At 39.4% G+C, this 20,134-nt stretch overlaps 1 protein-coding gene across 2 annotated transcripts in view; it reads right to left on the bottom strand.

Moving 5' to 3' along the window:
* Window positions 1–20,134, bottom strand: part of TASP1 (taspase 1) — a 490,143-nt gene that overhangs the window by 43,557 nt on the left and 426,452 nt on the right. The window contains exon 15 of one of the 2 annotated variants that reach the window (XR_013157441.1): window positions 7,681–8,371. The exons of the other annotated variant lie outside the window; for it this stretch is intronic. The gene's annotated coding sequence lies outside the window, so the exon portion shown is untranslated. Of the gene's footprint in view, window positions 1–7,680; window positions 8,372–20,134 lie in introns of those variants that run through there. 2 annotated transcript variants of the gene reach the window in all.

Below are 20,134 nucleotides of genomic sequence, written 5' to 3'. Positions count from 1 at the left end.
CATCTGAGTAACAAAAGAGCCCTGAGCCACTCTTGAGCTATCCCTCCTGCCACTCACAACAAGCAGTGTAGACAGCTGAGGCTTGAGGTAGAATCTGCAGGCTCGTTTGTTTCCCTCATCACTATTTCCACATCATCCTATTCCTTCACCTTCCTTACTGCTTTTCTCCCAGCCCCTTTTGCCCCCTCCCCCAATCTTTCTGCCAATTGGCCACTCTTTGGGCCAATCTTTTTTTTTTTTAATTTTTTTTTTTAAACACAACAACATACAAACACAAATATTCTTACCATATGATCATCCCATTCTTGGTATATAATCAATAACTCACAATATCATCACATAGTTGTATATTCATCACATGATCATCTCTTAGAACATCTGCATCAATTCAGAAAAAGAAATAAAAACAAAAAAGAAAAAATTCATACACACCATACCCCTTACCCCTCCCTCTCATTGACTGCTAGTATTTCCATCTACCCCGAATATTTTAGCCTTTGTTTCCCCTATTTTTTCCTATACTCATTACCACTCCCTTTCATTGGTCACTAGCATTTCAGTCTACTAAATTTATTTTAACATTTGTTCCCCCTATTATTTATTTATTTTTAATCCATATGTTTTACTCATCTGTCCATACTGTAGATAAAAGGAGCATGAGACACAAGGTTTTCACAATCACACAGTCACATTGTGAAAGCTATCTCATTATACAATCATCTTCAAGAACCATGGCTACTGGAACACAGCTCTGCATTTTCAGGCACTTCCCTCCAGCCTCTCCAATATACCTTAACTAAAAAGATGATATCTATATAATGCATAAGAATAACCTCCAGGATAACCTCTCAACTCTGTTTGAAATCTCTCAGTCATTGACAGTTTATTTAGTCTCATTTCTCTATTCCCCCTTTTGGTTGAGAAGGTTTTCTCAATCCCTTGATGCTGAGTCCCAGCTCATTCTAGGATTTCTGTCCCATGTTGCCAGGAAGGTCTATACCCCTGGGAGTCATGTCCCATGTAGAGAGGGGGGAGGACAGTGAGTTTGCTTGTTGTGTCGGCCAAGAGAGAGAGGCCACATCTGTGCAACAAAAGAGGTTCGCTGGGGGTGACTCTTAGGCTAATCTTCTTTTAAAATTATTTTTGAACATTGTACTGACGTAGAAAGAGCAATCAGAGGCGTGCAGCTGTATCAGAAGTGGTGAATTTGCACAAAGGGAACACATCTGTGTAATCAGCACCTGTGACCACACAGGGTCCTGAGGGAACTCTCTGGCATCATGGAAAACGTTCTCTACTTGGTAATGGTGAAGGTTATAGCACTGTATGCATTTGTTAAATCCATCAAACTGTACACTTTAAAAAAAACCTCCCATGCTCCCTTCTAGTCAATACCCTCACCTTCCCCCAAGAGGAGCCAGTGTCATAACTTCTAAGCTAGATTAGTTCTACCTGTTGTTTCAACTTCAGGGAAAGGGAATCATAGAGGACATGCCCCTGGAGTTCAGGCCTGTTCTGCTCAGCATTGTATTGTGAGACTCTTCCATGATGCTGCTTGTCACTACAGGTCTCTCATTCTTGTCACTGTCTAGTATATCAGTGTGTGAACACACCACATTTTTTCGTAACAGTTCTGTTATTGGTGGGAATTTGGGTGGTTTCCCACTTGGAGCTGCCATGACCATTCTAGGGTATTGCCATGACCATTCTAGGTACACAGTTCTATTGAGCAAATACTACAGGAGTGGAATTAATAGGCCATAGGGCATGCACAACTTTAGTAGATAGTGCCCAAGACTTTTCCAAAGTGGTTACACTGGTTGGCATTTAATTAGAAGTGTTTGAAGGTTCCAATTCTTTGGTGGATCTTTGTTCTACCCCCTTCACGAAGCCTTCCCTCATCATTCTGTCCTTTGATCCCTTCATTCTGTTTATTTAAGGCATCAAGGTGGTACTGAGCATGGTACTGGGTGCTGGGAACACAAAGAAGATAAGACAGGAGCTCTGTCATCAAGAAATGGCCCCATGGGGGTGGCCAATGCAGATGACTGTGATACAACAGAAAAGGCACTATGGGAACAGATAAAGGTATGATTAATTACCATGGATGTAATTAATAAGTCAATGAGTTGCCACATTATTTTTTTAGGAAAACCACTCTAATAATACCAAGTGTTGGAAGGCGTGGGAGAAAACAGAAACTCTCATCCATTTTTTTTGTGGCAACATAAATTGGAGAATAATTTGACAATACCTAGTAAAGTTGAAGCTGTCACATAGCAGGATCCACCAGTTTCACTCCCAGAGTCATTTAATATCAATAAAAATTTGAAACAACATAAATGTCAGCAATAGAAGAATGGACTAATGAATTGTGGCATATTCATAACATAGAATACTTTTTTGTTTTTTCACTTTTTTTTAGAAACATAATCTTTTTTTTTAATTTTTTTATTAATCAAAAAAAGAAAAGAAATTAACACAACATTTAGAAATCATTCCATTCTACAAATGCACTCAGTAATTCTTAGTATCATCACATAGATGTATGATCATCATTTCTTAGTACATTTGCATCGATTTAGGAAAAGAACTAGCAAAACAGCAGAAAAAGATATAGAATGTTAATATAGAGAAGAGAATTAAAATAATAATACTAATAATATATATATATATAAAAAGGAAAAAGAAAAAAAACAAAAACAAAAGATACAAACACACAAACAAACAAACAAAAAACCATATTTCAGGTGCAGCTTCATTCAGTGTTCCAACCTAGTTACATTACACTTAGGTATTATTGTGCTGTCCATTTTTGAGTTTTTGTATCTAGTCCTGTTGCACAGTCTGTATCCCTTCAGCTCCAATTACCCATTATCTTACCCTGTTTCTAACTCCTGCTGGTCTCTGTTACCAATGATATATTCCAAGCTGATTCTCCAATGTCGGTTCACATCAGTGGGACCTTACAGTATTTGTCCTTTAGTTTTGGGCTAGACTCACTCAGCATAATGTTCTCTAGGTCCATCCATGTTATTACATGCTTCATAAGTTTAGTCTGTCTTAAAGCTGCATAATATTCCATCGTAGGCATACGCCACAGTTTGTTTAGCCACTCGTCTGTTGATGGGCATTTTGGCTGTTTCCATCTCTTTGCAATTGTAGATAATGCTGCTATAAACACTGGTGTGCAAATGTCCGTCTGTGTCTTTGCCCTTAAGTCCCTTGAGTAGATACCTAGCAGTGGTATTGCTGGGTCGTAATCCATTCTGCCATTCTATGTCTTTTGATTGGGAAATTCAGTCCATTAACTTTTAGTATTATTACTGTTTGGATAATATTTTCCTCTACCATTTTGGCTTTTGTATTATATATATCATATCTGATTTTCCTTCTTTCTACACTTTACTCCATACCTCTTTCTTCTGTCTTTTCATATCTGACTCTAGTGCTCCCTTTAGTATTTCTTGCAGAGCTGGTCTCTTGGTCACAAATTCTCTCAGTGACTTTTTGTCTATAAATGTTTTAATTTCTCCTTCATTTTTGAAGGACAATTTTGCTGGATATAGGAGTCTTGGTTGGCAGTTTTTCTCTTTTAGTAATTTAAATATATCAACCCACTGTCTTCTAGCTTCCATGGTTTCTGCTGAGAAATCTACACATAGTCTTATTGGGTTTCCCTTGTATGTGACAGATTGTTTTTCTCTTGCTGCTTTCAAGATCCTCTCTTTCTCTTTGACCTCTGACATTCTAACTAGTAAGTGTCTTGGAGAACGCCTGTTTGGGTCTATTCTCTTTGGGGTGCGCTGCACTTCTTGGATCTGCAAATTTAGGTCTTTCATAAGAGTTGGGAAATTTTCAGTGATAATTTCTTCCATTAGTTTTTCTCCTCCTTTTCCCTTCTCTTCTCCTTCTGGGACACCCACAACACGTATATTTGTGCGCTTCATATTGTCATTCAGTTCCCTGATCCCCTGCTCAAGTTTTTCCATTCTTTTCCCTATAGTTTCTGTTTCTTTTTGGAATTCAGATGTTCCATCCTCCAGTTCACTAATTGTAGCTTGTCTCTTTAGATCTACCATTGTAGGTATCCATTGTTTTTTCCATTTTTTCTTCTTTGTCCTTCACTCCCATAAGTTCTGTGATTTGTTTTTTCAGATTTTCTATTTCTTCTTTTTGTTCAGCCCATGTCTTCTTCATGTCCTCCCTCAATTTATTGATTTGGTTTTTGAAGAGTTTTTCCATTTCTGTTCGTATATTCAGCATTAGTTGTCTCAGCTCCTGTATCTCATTTGAACTATTGGTTTGTTCCTTTGACTGGGCCATATCTTCAATTTTCCGAGTGTCACCCATTATTTTCTGCTGGTGTCTGGGCATTTGATCAGATTTCCCTGGATGTGGGACCCAGCTGGTTGAAAGCTTTTTCTGTGAAATCTCTGGGCTCTGTTTTTCTTTTCCTGCCCAGTAGGTGGCGCTCGTGGCGCTCGTCTGTCTGCATGGCAGTCGGCCTGGGAAACCGCGCGTGGAGGCGGGGGTCACTGGCCGCCGGGGCTTGGGAGAGTGCCGGTCCTAATTGCCCACCTGGCCCGAAACGCCAAGTGTGATGGGAGGGCCTCGCTATCCAACGTTCCCAGTCAGACCGGGGAGCCACGTGCGTGGAGGGGACCCCAGTCGCCAGCCGCCCTGGCCGGGAAAACGCGCGCCCCTCGGGTATCTCACCGCAGCAGATTCTCCCTGCCCGTTCAGCTGTTCCAGAATGGGGTACGCTGTCTTTTTGGTCTCTGTCGTGACTCCGGGAGCTGTTTCGTATTGTTTCTGTTTCTTTAGTTGCTTTTCTGGAGGAGGAACTAAGACCCGCGCGTCTTACTAAGCCGCCATCTTCTCCGGAAAGAAACATAATCTTTTAAAAAGCAAATTGCAAATGGATATGTAAAGTATAATATCATTTCAATAATATTTTTTTAATTTTTGGGAGGTACATGGTCCGGGAACTTAACCCAGGTCTCCCATATGGCAGGCAAGAATTCTACCACTGAACTACCCTTGCACTGCCACATTTCAATAATTTTGAAAACTCAAAAAACAATACCATATTATGTCTGGATACTTATATATGTTAATAAAAGTACAAAATGATGCATAGGAAGGCTAGCCACCAGTTTTGAGATAATAGTCACATCTAAGGATTGACAACAATAAATGGGTGCAGGAGGGCAGATGGTTTTTAGGTAATATTTTATTTCTTGAAAAGAAAGAAAAACTTTAAAAAGGGCAAAATGTTAACACTGGTTGACTGAGAATTTTGGTTGACTGAGAATTTTGGCTATTGCACAATTGTTAAATTATTTTCTGTATATGTGATATATTTTAAACTAAGTACTACTAATAAGCAATACTAGAAAGAGAAAACAACTGCGGGTTTAGCTTTCATCCTGGGAGGTCATGGCTCTCACGCCCCTCAACACACATGGCCTGCATACATGCGGGGAAAGCGGTTGGCCCAATAGTGAATGTTGATGATGTGGAGGTTGAGATGTCTGCACTCACCTGCTCCCAGGAAAGGAATCCACTCCTGCTTGCCTCAAAGAGAAGCACACACTGTCTCTCCCTCACTTCTCCCTTCCTCTCTTGAGTGCACAATCTGAGATAAACAGAAGATTGGACTGGGAATTTGGATCCAAATCCAGCACTGACAGGACAGGAGGCCTCAGGTATTCCCATGGCTCTGTAGAGTGACAGGTCCCACTCATGACTGCAGTTCTGCCTCCAGGGCTGCAGGCAGAGCCAACTCTAGGGCTCTGCACCTAAGGCTGAAATGCACATTTATTGAATACCTACTTTGTGCCAGACACTTTAGGAACTCATCTCACTTAGTCATCTTTAAAAATTTTTACAGGTGAGGACCCCAAGGCTCAGGGAATGAAAAGACTTGTCCTTGATCTCACAAGTGGATCCACATTTAAAGTGGGTTATCTTTGGTTCTAAACCCATATTTCCTCTTTCACTGTTTGTGCTCGGGGGAGGGGGAGATGGTATCTCTTGTTCCTTCTAAAGTTGAAGTCATGTACCCATAGCTCATCAAGCACCTGTCTCTGAGGTCCCAAGACCCCCATAACAGCAGATGGCCCAATAGTCAGAAGAGGTTTCAAGTCGCCTTGCAGCCAGGCCAGTGTCCATCTACCCACATCTTCAAGGAGCCTAGAGAGCCCACCACCCTGTCCCTTCTAAGGAGGGAGGTCAGGATTGGGAGCTTTGGTTCACCATGGACCACAATCCATGTCTTGTAGGCACATAGCAAAGCTTTGGGGACTGGGGGAGTGCAGGATAGTGGTAAAACAAGGACCTGAAATAGCCACAAAAAGGCTCAGACACAGTCTTCCAGACACAGATCAAATATCATCTCCTCCATGACGCCTTCCCCACCTGGAGGGAACTCTTCAGAGCATCGTCTCTGAGCCGAGTTTGTAAGGTTAGTCAAGCAGCTCCTGGCTCTCGGGTACCAACTGGCCAAGACTGTATGCTCACATCATTTCACATTTGGATGATTTTTCCCATCCCAGTTTATAGCCTCCCTGAGGGTAGGTACCTATCCTTGTTCTTTCTAATGTATTTTAAGTTGAGTGGAGCTACATGTTCAGTGGTCAGTGTTAGAATCAAATAGAAAGCACCTAGCATGGACTTTAATGTCCTCCTCCTTGTGGCCGGACAGTGGCCGTCAGCTTCAGGAGTGGTTGTAACTACCAATTCCATTTTTTCTAATAGGCCTGGGTTTTCATATTTTAATACCTCAGAAATTGGACCACATCCTTCCGCTGATGGGGAGGCATAGTTTAAGTGGCAGCAATGTTTCTTTTTTCATGGTATGTAATACTGGTGTGTTTTATAACCAGTTGTTTTAGAGTTGATGAAATTCAATGGTAGTTTTTACATAGTCTTACCAATATGTAAATTTCTTTCTTCCACCTGTCAGTCCTCTATTTTCCACGATCCATTCCAAAGTTGGTGCTCCATTGATTCCTTCATTTAGCCATTCACTCAAAAGATATTTATTAAATGCCTGCTCTGTTCTAGCCAGGTTAATGAGGGGAACAAGACAGATGAGGCTGCTCTGTTGCAGATTTCCATCTAAAGGAAAACCCAGACAAGAGAGTGGACATCCTCAGAGAGGAAAGGGTGCTCCTAACTCAGACTTGTGACCAGGCAAGGCTTTCTGGAGGTCTACTCTAACCTGAATTATGGAAGAGAAGTAGAAGTTAGCCAAGAGAAGAGCGATGGGAGGTTCTTCCAGGTAGAAGGAACAGCATGGACAAAGGCCTGGAGTCATTACAGGATAAGGCAATGTGCATTCAAACCCTCACCCACGCCTACCCAACACAAACACAATCCAGTGGGGGAAAAGAAATGAGTCAGGCCTCTTCATGTCATTTCCAGGAGGTACTCTGAGTGCTCAAATGCTCCAGCTGTCAAAAGAAATTCTGGGGTATGAAGGCATTTGATGCTCAAACTGAGGGTGTGGGGCAGGAAGGGGTCAGAGTCCTAGGCAGGGAGAGACTGAGCTCTGGAGCCAGGCCTCTCTGATTCTTGCTGGGGTGGGGTGCAGGGGAGTAAGGGGGTGGGACCTGGGTCCTGAGCGAGGAGGAGGGAATAAATTCATTTCAGAGTGGCATCTGCTGCAGACAGACTGAGGAAGCTGTGATGCAGGGAGAGGATCTGAGCAAGATGAGAGAAAGAAGAGATGTTTCCTTCAGCTGCACTTGGCACGAGGAGAAGAAATGAGAACTCAATGGCAGAAACACAGTGCGTATGCTTGTGCATACATTGCTGAACCTACACATTTGCTTAAACTAACTTTTAATAACACTCTACAATCCATGGCCTGGTACTTGTTCTCTAATTCTGAATGAATTCATGTTGTTAGGTTTAGATAGATAAAAATTTAAAAAAACTTTTCATGTATTATTAACAAAAGATGTTCTATCAATTAGAATTAGGTTTGGCTATATTAAAAAACAAGGTTACCATGGTTTATATAAGATAGAAGTTTATTGCTCTCTCATGAAAAAGAAGTCCAGAGGTACATAATCTAAGATAGGGATAGGATCCAGTTTCCTTCTGTCTCATTGCTCCATATTTGTCTTCAAGAAATTCCCACTTCATAGTCTAAGACAATTGCCCAAGGTCCAGCCATCATGTACATATTCTGGCCACCAAAAGTGAGGAAGGCGTGGAAAAGGACTTCTCAAGAACTGCAGACACCATTTCTCTTTACATCCCACTAACCAGAGCTTAGTCACATGGCCACAAATAGTTCCAAGAGATGGTAGAGCACAAAGTCTTGGTGGCTACATGCCCTAGCTGAAAAAGAAGGACTCTATGATCAAGAAAAAAGATAGTGGATAACACATTAGCAGTTTGTTCCACAGGGGCCCAAGGCCTAGCTGACAACTGTACTAAAAATTCTTATATGTGTTGTCAGACCCATGCAGGAGCTTGCTGCAGAACACTGTCTCCAGCAGAGTTTCTCCTTCCTGGGTGAGTGGCGATTGCTGCTTGGGTCCAAGGATAGAAATGCTCTGTTCCAGGATGTTCCAGAACACTGGCCCCAAAGCATCTAGAACCTTCCTTGGCACTGTGGTGTAAACATGATCCCCCACCTCTCAGCACAGGCCTGCTGTCGTGAAGCTTCAGCTGAGCACAGAAGCACATGGTGTCTTTTTCCACCATTCAATCCTCAGTGCCTAATCCAGACTTGGCACTCAAAGAAATGTTTGTGAAAGTGATGAGCGAACCCCTGCTTCAGCTGCCTCCCACATTAATGTGTATGTGTATGTGATCAATAACATTGAGGTTAATCGAAAAATATTAATAAGTCAATGGTATCTTTTCTTTCCATTTATATTTTCTTAGTGAATTTCTAAGGAGGGACAGATTCTGGTGCTAGACTCCCTGACTTTGAATCCCTAATCTGCCACAATCTAGCTGTGTGACCTTGTGCAAGTTGCTTAACCTCTCTGTATCTTGTGGTTTCCTCACTTTAAAAATGTAGTTATCAAGTGATACTGTTGCTCATAGAGTTGTCATGAAGATTTAATGAATTAATATTTATATTATATAAATTTTTTATAATGTGTGGGTATATGTGTGTGTATATCACTTTAGAACAGTAATTGGCACAGAGGGGTAAATGAAATAAAATATTAAAAGTATAACTACTGGAAGAAAACATAGGGGCAAGTCCTCATGACCTTGAATTTGGCGATAGTTTCTTAAATATGACACCCAAAGCACAAGCAAAAAGTAAAAAAACAGATATATTGGATTTCATCAAAACTAAAAATTTTGTACATCAGAGGACATTATCAAGAGAGTGAAAAGGCAACTCATAAAAAGAGAGAAAATGTTTGCAAATCATACATCTGATAAGAGTCCAGAATTCAGGATACATAAAGAATTCTTACAACCCAACAACAAAAAAGACAAACAACTCAATTTTAAGAAGTGTACAACTACATTTTTGCAAGGTCTCATTTTTGCAAAGGACTTAAATAAACATTTCCCCAGAGAAGATAATGAATGGCCAGTAACACTCATTAGTCATTAGGGAAATGCAAAACCACAATGAGATGCCATTTCACATCCCTAAGATAGCTAAAATCTTTTTTAAAAATGGAAAAGAATAAACATTGGCAAGGATGTGGAGAAATTAGAAACCTCGTGCATTGCTGGTGGGGATGTAAAATGGTGCAATTTGGTGGTTCCTCGATAAATAAAATTTAGAATTACCATATGACTCAGCAATTCCACTCTTAGATATATACCCCAAAGAGCCAAAAACATATATCCACACAAACACTTGTACATCAATATTCATAGCAGCTCTACACAATAGCCAAATGTTGGAAGTGGCCCAAAATGTCCAAACATAGATGAAGAGATAAACAAAATTGGTATTTCCAATTTTAAGTTGGGCAATGCAATGGAATATTGCCCAGCCATAAAAAAGGAATGAGGCATTTATACTGTGATATGAAGGAACCTTGAAAACATTATGCTAAAAGTGAAAAAGAGCCAGACACAAAAGGCCACATATTACAGGCCATATAATATCTGCCTCTTTAGAACAGACAAATCTAAAGAGAAAGAAGGCAGAGGTTGGGGGATGGAGGAATGGGGAACCACTGCTTAAGGGACACTGGGATTATGTTAGGGATGATGAAAATGTTCTGGAACTAGATAGTGATCATGGTTGCACAATACTATAAATGTACTTAATGCCACTGAATTGTACACTTTAAAATGGTTAAAACAGTAAATTTCACGTTACGCGGACTTTGCTAAAATAAGAAATATGTATACATGTTTTAAAAGTGCAACTACACTTTTGCAAGGTCTCAATTTTTAATGTTATATATATATATACAATGTTATAAAGCTCTGCTCAACAGAGCTGGAGAGCTGTGACCCAACCTAGATGATTTCCAATTTGGCAGCTCTTTAGATGCAAGCCCTTTTTAAAAATGCCCTGTTCCCAAGAGTGAGGCAGTTCATCATCCTCAAAGAGCTTCTGGCACCTCTCCTGGGTGTGCATATGTTAAAGAGTTAAAATTGGAATCTAAGAGAACAGATTCCCTCACCACACCCGCTGTTTTCTTGGCTGATAAACCCAGTGGAGGGCGCGTATTTCTCTCTCCAAACCCTACACCTGCCAGCTTGCCTGAGTCTTAACATCCCAGCAGATGACCATGTTGCAAACACAGACCAATTCCCTTTGATGCTCAGGACCAGATCAGGTCCTTATGAGACTCTCGAGCAGAGTTTTCACTTTGTTTCTAAACAACTTGAGAAGAATTAAAGAAGGAAGAAAGGTCCTATTTTGAGTCTCCCTTTTCCTGCTCACCCAGAAAGAAAACCCGGAGGCCCACAGAAAGAGGAATCTAAGGAGACAGAAAGACAGACTTTGAGGACGGAGACAGAAGAGCAGGACAAGGAATGGCTGCAAAACTTACATTACTTCCTAAAGAATAGGGGGACGAGGGGGGTACTACATGATCTTTATCTAGTCAGACAGTCTACCCAGGAAGTCCCTGAGATCAAAGCAAGGGGCTTTTTATTTAGTGCTGCGTCAACTTAAAAACAGTCCTGACAAAGCCACAGATCTGGACAAGCTCACACCTCTCCCCTCCCCACTGCCTGCCCTGCCTCTCAGCATCTGAACCCTCTTAACATTCCATGTGGCATAAAACTCTGGGATGAAAAGGGTCCCTGGGATTACTGCAGGGAGAGACAACATCTGACAAAGCCAGGGAGAAAATGCCAGGCAGAGCTGCAGTCCTTTCTGGCTTCCCACAGCACGTAGGTATGTGCTCTGGGAAAATGCACCACCATCTCATCTCCCTGCCTAGAATTCCCTGCACCCACCATTCTCTTAAGATCAGAGGGGTCACCAGGGCACAATGTGCACAGCCACCGTCACAAGCATGTGTTCCAACCTGCGACACCATCAGGCGTAGGTTCGCGACAACTTGGAGCAAATGCAGGGCCCACGTGAAAAAGGATATCGAAGGAACAGCCGTCGGACTCATGATGTGCAACTGGGGGGAGGGAGGCAGGAGGAGCAGAGGTGCGATCCCCAAAATTTCCTTGGTAAAAAAGATGGGGTAGTTGGTGGGGTTGGGTGTGTTAATGTTCAGCTAGGGAGACACAAAAGCACAAAGAGAGACACAAAGAAAAGGCAGGTCCTGAAGAGTTGGGACTGGTTCATAGGAGGGAGGGCACCTCTCAGAAATAGAATGGCCCAAGGGGAACAAGACTGGAAACTTAGAATCACTCTAGAAAGGTAGAAAGAATGTCTCTTCCTGGATAAAAGACTATAAACCCACCCCTGCCATGTGTTTCCATAGAGAAAGAACCTAGTTCTGGTTCTTTCTTAGTGCAGATAAAACTCTCCTATTCCTTCTACCAAAAACATAGCTTAAATCCACCCCCCACCCCCCACCCCCCCATGTAGTGCTCTTTGTAAGAAGCTGATTTCTTGGCCAATCACCTTGTTAGGCATTTAAATATATATATATATGTATATGTATATTCTCACTTGATCTTCATGCCTGCCTTATGGTTATAAATCCCACTTGCTGAGCTGGCTTCATCAATTTGGACCTGATTTTTCTTACTCCTGGAGTTAATGACTAAAAGAAATATTAAGAAGAGTAGTTTACATTCTCTTTGACAGAAAACCTGTTCTTCAAACCCAACAGTTTAAAATGGGGGTATCCTTATGGCAGAATGAACAAAGTTGTTCCTGTCCTCTCCTCTGAACAAAATGCATTTTTTAACAGCCAAACCGATAAGAGATGCATTATTTCTTGCAATCTTTCTAGGTTTTCTTTTAGTCAGGTAGCCACTTCTAGGATATGTGTCTTCAAGAAATTTACCTGTCCCCTTCTAATAAGGACAACAACTTGCTCTGAAGAGGAATTAGAAGCCAAGAAACATTCAAATTGATTGCATGGTTTTCTATAACGAAAACATTGCAAATTTCCAGTACCATCTCAGGCACCATCTCTGGGATCTTACTGTGAAATCAGTTTTAATCACTCACTAATGCCTAGAGGCCCTTTAAAAAGCATGTGCCCATGCTGACCCTGGCAGCCCAAATCACAGGTGAGAAAACAAGAGGTAAGAACAACAAAGTAGGGATCAACTGCCTTGTTAGCTGTAGAGCATGACTTCAGTGGAAGCATTTTTTTCTAATGCACCTTTTATCTTCAGGATTCGTGAAGCCTACAAATGATGGGCAGGAGCCAAAATGCAGAAAAAGGGTCTTTCTAGGCCTTGACCACATTTTTGGCAGGAGTGCAGGATTTAAATTTACGTTCTTATATCTCACTGAAAAACTAGCAGGGTTTAATCATGATTGGATAAGAGACTTTTTAGAAGAGGCTAAACTAAGTTTCATCTGGCTTTAGTTGTATTGTAATCATGATCATCCATTTCAGATATAAAGGAATCTGAAACTGGTAGGATGGAAAGGGCCAGAAGGTAGATGGCAAAGAAATGTCTACTGGGTATCTTTGCACTTTTCGGTTTTCCAGACAGTGACCTCCTCATAGGACTGACGTCGTCAGGAGGTGGATGTGACATCTAACACCACTTGCAGAAGATGCCTTCTGAACAAATATACACTTAAGCAAATTAGATTATGTTTGAGCTAGAAGCGCCTTGGAAGTAGCCTGGTTTAAGTGTCTTATTTTCCAGATGAGAAAACCACAGTCCAGGGAGATAAAGTGATTTGCTGCAATTTTTCATTCCTTCTCCTCTTGATGGTCAGCTACTTCTTTCTTGCTGCTCCAAAAAAAAACAAACCAGAACATTTCTCTGCTTTATATCTGGGTGCCAGCCAGGGTCTTTTGGGTGTAAGGAACAGGGAGCCCCTCAATGCAGCTGATCACCACAGGATAGCCAGACAAATAGAGAGTGACCCCAGAAAGTCTCCCTTCTCATGGGAAACACATGTGACATGGCACATGAGACTATAATCTTTTGTTCTTCAGCCAGGGGTTAGAGGTCTCAGGTCCCTTCTAAAAGGAGATGTTGCACATCTGTACCGGCCAAGAGAAAACGCAACACGTGCAAACCTCATGCTTAAGAGGTCTTTGGTGAAGTGGTGATGGTTACACAACATTGCGAATGTAATTAATGTCACAGATCTGAACACTTAAAACAATTAAAATGACAATTTTTATATCTGTATTTAACCAAAATAATTTTTTAAAAGCTGTATTTGTTTAGGAAACTTACTCGCCTACTGTTCTATGCCCCCATAAACAAATTGGGGAGAAATTTGTCTTTTTGATTCCCAAATGAGGCAGACGAGAGTTGTGATTAGATGTCATAAAAGGGCCCAACTTTCTGCTACAGAAAGGTAATAGAAAGATTTCACACACTTTCCTTCCCAGCCTGTTTCCTGGAACAGTTACCTGGTCATTCCCCTGAAGTCTGACCATGGGTTTGGACAAAACCCCACTGTATGTACCACCTCTAGAAACAAGGCAGAAGCAGGAGTCTTCAAAGAATCCAGGTCTTCAAAGAATCCCACCTTCATTAAAACCCCGAAATGGGCAATATTCATTCATTCACAGTTTCCATTTCATGAACTGGGTTCATCAATTTGGACTTGATTTTTTTTTCTTATATATGCTATGGACTACTCCTGGCGTTGATAACTAAAAGAAATTTTACAAAGAGTATTTTTCACCTTGAAAGGAAACCTTGTCTTTCAACCTCAGCAATTTGAAATGGAGGTTTCCTTATGGATTTAGAAGTTTCATCACCCCCAAAAATCTCTCTCTTACTACTTATCCCTTAGTAGTCACATCCTCTACCCATCCTGACCTTTGTTTTCCATAACCATACTTTTGTCTTTTTCAAAAATGTTGTATAAATAGAAGCATATAGGATGTTAGATTTTAAGACTGGCTTCTTTTCCTTAGCAGAATGCCTTTGAGATTCATCCAAGTTGTTGCATGTGCCTGTAGTTTATTCTTTCTTTTTTTTTATTGCTGTAGTATTCCATTACTTGGCTGTTCCACAGTTTGTTTATCCATTCACCTGCTAAAGGACATTTAATTGTTTCTAGTTCAGGGCAATAATGAAAGAGCTACTAAACACATTTGTACACAGGTTTTTGTGTGAATATAGCATTTCATTTCTCTAGGCTATATACCTAGGAGTGGGAAAGCTGTGACATATGGTAGATGTATCCTTAACTTTTTAAGAAAAGAATTCAGTCTTTCACCATTATGTCTGATGGTAGCCATAGGATTTTTGTAGATGACCATTATCAGGTTGATGATGAATCTTTCTCTCTCTCTCTTTTTTAAATATTTTTATTGTAAACCTTAAAAATAAACATAAAAAATTTCTGGACATACAAACATTCTATACATGGTGTACAATCAATGGCTCACAATGATGTACCTTTCTATTCCTTGTTTGATGATAGTTTTTATCATAAATGGATGTTAAATTTTGTCAAATGCTGTTTCTGCAACCATTGATGTGATCATGTGGTTTTTCTTCTTTAATATGCTAGATTACATTGATTGATTTTGGAATATTGAATAGGCCTTGCATTTGCTAGATAAACCCCAGTTGATTTATCATTATATATTATTCATTTTAAACATTGCTAATTTGAGTCTCTAAAATTTTGCTGTGAATTTTTGCATCTTTATTCATAAGGAATATTGTTCATTAGTTTTCAATTCTTTAGTAACTTTGTCTAATTTTGCTATCAAGGTAATACCTCATAAAATAAGTTAGAATGTTGCCTTTTCTTTTCTTTTTTGGAGGAGTTTGTGTAGAATTGATGTTATATCTTCTTTAAATGCTCAGTAGTTATGCCCATGAAGCCATCTGTGCCTGGAATTTTCTTTTGTGGGGAAGATTTTAAACTATGGATTCATTTTCTTTAATAGTTATGGGATGATTTAAGTATCTTATCTTGGACAAGTTTTGGTGGTTTGTGATTTCAAGGAATTTGTTCATTTATTTTATTCTATATTCTACAGTTGTTGAGGTCTGTGGGGTCTGTATTAATATTTCCTCTTTCACATCTAACATTGGTAATTTGTGTCTTTTTTTTTCTGTGTCAGTATTGCTAGATTTTATCAATTTTATGATCTTTCAAAGAACTAGCTTTTGGTTTAATGAATTTTTTCTGTTCCTTTTCCATTTTCAATTTCACTGATTTCTGCTCTTATCTATATGATTTCCTTTCTTCTGCTTGCTTGAGTTTATTTTGTTTTTCTTTGTTCCGATTTCTTAAGGTTGAAACTTACAATATTGATTTGAGACCTTTCTTATTTTCTGTATAAGCATTTTAATTCTGTAAACTTCCCACTAAGGACTGCTTTATCTGCATCCCACAATCTTGATATATTGTATTTTTATTTTTGTTCAGTTTTAAATATTTTCTAATTCCCTCTGCTTCCTTATTCTCTGTTTCCACTTTGCCTTCTTTTGGGTTAGTGAACATTTTATAGTATTCTAAGATATTTTACCCAACTCTCAGACAGACATTCCCAACAAACCCGTTGTGGTGTCCTCCTGGGTGAAGATACCACACAAAATAACAAAACATTCAGGAGTTTCATGCTTTGCAAAAACTCACCACATCAACACTTTAAAGTATAAAATCCAATAGGAACGGGATGATTATTCCCATCATCAAAAGATGTATTTAAAGATTCTATAGTGGAGCATCCAGTCACCCTTTTCTAATAAAAATGCTTCCATTTTCTTTTGAAGAGTCACTTCTGTGCCATTCATAGTTCATTTGGCATGGGCTATATGAATTTATACTTTTAAATTTTTGGTTTAAAGCTGTTTGAGTTTTTGTTGCTGTTTTGTGCGTGTTTTCTAGTCACTGGTGACTAATACAGATTTCTATAAATTGAAAATTACATAGTGTTTTTAAGTGATTTTCGTCTGTTAAAGTCCATTAATATATATGCAGGGGGGCCTATACAGTTTGTAGTACCCAGTGCAAAATGAATATGTGAAAATGCAGAACCCTTGTTCAAAAATTAGGAAAAAAGTGCTGTTCAAATTTTTAAAATGTAAAGGTTTCTCTCCTCTCTCCCAAGGTCTCCCTCTTGACTAAACATGGCGCTTCTTATTTAATATTGTTTTAAGTAAAGAAAAAATGTCTTAAACTATTAGCATGAATTTTACCATCATTCTGTTGTGCAATGCTACTTACATGCAAATGTAAGAACATTTAAGTCATGTGAGGAATCGCCAAAATTACATAATTTGTATGTCAGAGCTTGTACATGCATAGGTGTTTTGTTCTTACCAGAAGAGTGGAAATGCTATCAAAGTTAACTCAACCAGTTTCATTTCTTCATGTGCGCTCTATATTGGGCTTACAGATGAATAAGGAATGACTAAAAGGAAAAGGAACTAGCTGGTCCTGCATTTCCCTTTTCTTTTGCGTAATCATTTTTAGCATGAGTAATTGGCTTAGACTGGGATATGAGAGGGCTCCTTGAGTGTCTTTTCGTTTTTCTGTGTGACTTCAAAGCACATTCTGGTTCCACTGGAAAGCATGGCCTTTGGGGGCTGTCAGGGCCCCAACTTGCTCAGCTGTAGACACAACTGAACTTCCATCCATCATGGGTCCCCCAGAATTCTGTGCTCATGGAGCATCACAAATTGAGTATGCAAATGGGACAATGAAAATCGCAGACATGCATGTTGTATGTGTCTCCTTTGCTCAGGCACATGCTCCATCGCCCCATCAAACTTCACTTGCACAATACAAGTTCAAAAGATAAAATTATTAAGAACTTCAAGATGGCCACAGCAGATCATTCAACCGAGCATGGGGCCCTGCTAAGCATGGGCCCTTTGCAGCTGCACAAGTCTTATGTCTGTGAAACCAGCTCAGTAGGGTAATTCTGCATTTTTCATTTGTTTGTTGTTCTACCAACATTCGACTCCCTGGGAAATCTGCAGAATCAAGTGTGACACTTGAGATCACTAACTACTTGACAGGGGAGAGGAGAGAAATTTAAAGCAAATGTGTTGGAGTCACACCTGATTAAAGATCAATCCAGAGCAAAGATAAAAGCACTTGAAAATTATAACATGAACAATAGCAAGATTGGATTTGATCCCAAACATTTTGAGAACAAGTCAGTTAAATCAATGAAGATATACCTGCTCTCCAAAACATAGACTGAAATAAAAAATATTCACATATTTTCCATCTGCTACCAAAACCTCCTTTTAAAAAGGCACAGTTGGAAACTTCATATCTAAGATATGAAGTTCAAACTTAAGCAGCTTGGTGGTATAACAGGATTGTTGTCCTTGCGAAAAATAACACCTCACTGTTGCATCAATGAGAAATAAATCTTCATGGTAAATTAAAGATAATATGCCCTTTAAGCACTATAAGAATATGTTTCAATTTTACTATTTTTGAAATCTTTTAAAAATGCATCATATACTCACCTTCTTCTTAAACAAAGTGTACTGACTACTCATTCCTATTTAATCTTTCCTTGAGGAGTAAGGATTACCAGTCAAATATCAATTATCATACTTTTAATTGGATTTAACTAATATTTATTCAGGAGCATTTATGGGCAAGGAATTATGCCAAGGGTAATGACCCCTACCATTTGGTGTTTATGTGGCAGTTTGAGAGGCAAGGCAGAAGTGTAAATAATAACAATCCATGGAAAAACATAATAAATGCTGTTACAGAAATCTAAACAAAAACCCTGTGAACAAAAGAGAGGCAGGTGAGAGAGTTTCAGAGGGGTATAAACTGGGTCTTGAAGGATATCTTGAGATAGCAAGAAAGACTGTGCCACCCTAAGAAATTTGCAGCTTGAAATAGAAATTCAAGGGTTTAAAGTACTGCAGGGTGTGGTGTTGGAAGCACGGGTCATATGGTTGGCAATGCAGAATGATAAAATATTGAACAACTTGTATCTACAGACAATAGGGATCCATGGAAGGTTTTGTAATAGGGAATGACATCAGATTTGTCCCTTAACACAGCAAAGCATTTTGAAATGTGTAGGACTGTTTGTACCCATAGAAACTATTATTCTTTTAACTGATTTTTATAGGTTTTTCTGCCACCTCTCTTTCTATCATCTCTTTCTTCTAGATGCTATCAGGATACATGACCCCAGCCTCATCCTGATCTTACTTCCTACTAAAATTCTAAAACTAGGAAACTAAACAACCAAAATTATTAGAATTATATTTAAATGAGCATATATAGGCTAGAAAAATAGACTGAGATTTACTATTTCACTAAATTGTTTACTGTTTTGCTTAATAAACAGCAAGGATTCACTTAAGGGTAAGGTTCATGGGATCCAGAATCCAATAAAGATTAAGATTTCTAAAGGAAGCTTCTGGTTAAAAATAGTAGAATTGACCATGCCCATCTTTTCTTCCTATCCAAATCCTATTAAAATGTCAGGCAAGGAATTTAAAAAAAAAAACAAATTAACTGACAAGGTCAAAGAGAATGAGAAACAATTTGGCATAAATGCTTTCAACATATTTTTGAAAGGTGAGAAGTGTGTGGGGGAACGGTAATTACCTTGGCAGAATGAAGAAGGGGAAAGCCAATTGCTTATAGACAAGTGGGAACAGAGCTGCTTCACCCTGCAGAACCTCTTGAGTTGCTCAGTGTTTATAAGCAACAAGCATCCCAGAAGGAAGGTGAGAGTCAGGCCCACTGCAAAAAAGGGTATTTATTGGAATCTGCCCATAGCATGGTTGAGCCCATCAGGTCTCTCCCATCATGCACATCCATGCAACAACCCTTTCCCTGGTTCATGGCAGAAAGTTGGAAGTTTATTCTTTAGGGTAACTGGGGAGCCGGTCCAGAGAAAAGCAGAGATAAAGCAAGAGTGAATTAAAAGTCTGTATGTTACACTGTGAACTCTCCAATCCTCCTTCCCCACCCTGCTTCCAGAACCTCTCTTACCCACACATGTGATACACACATACACACACATATGCTAGCAGGACATGCAGGCTCCCTCTAAATGGCCCAGAGATCAGTCTTGTAGATAATAGTATTTTGGAGTCCTTCAGTGAATCCAAAATGAACCCAGTCACCTCATGGTAAAGTTCACAGATAAGCCACGTCAATGGTCATAGTGCATCTCTCATAATGCCTCACTTTTAACTATAAATGGATCACCAGATATTTGAAAAATTCTCCAACATGAATAATTGAAGTCAAACAAAAAGAAATAGAGTTAATGCAAGAATGAATGAGTATAAAATATTCTTAATATTCTCAGATAGATAAAAGAAGATATTTAATCAAGAAGAGGTTGCTATGAACAATGAAGAGCCAACATGAATTCTTAGAAATAAAAAATATGACTGTTGATATTTAAAAAGTTTTATATTATATTGTATGCACACCAAGGTGAATAACTGAGAAATTTAGGCTCCGAAAGTGTTGAAGAGAAGATCCTAAAAGCTTCCAGAAAGAATAAATCATTTAAATATAAAAGAAGGGGAATGAAAAAGCTGCCATTAGTAGCAGTAAGATTCCGGATGGCCCTGGAGTAATGCTTTCAAAGTC

The sequence above is a fragment of the Tamandua tetradactyla genome, chromosome 1 (assembly GCF_023851605.1).
Source record: "Tamandua tetradactyla isolate mTamTet1 chromosome 1, mTamTet1.pri, whole genome shotgun sequence".
NCBI lineage: Eukaryota > Metazoa > Chordata > Mammalia > Pilosa > Myrmecophagidae > Tamandua > Tamandua tetradactyla.
The sequence above is the reverse complement of the archived record's forward strand: the minus strand, read 5'-3'. Positions and strand labels throughout refer to the sequence as shown.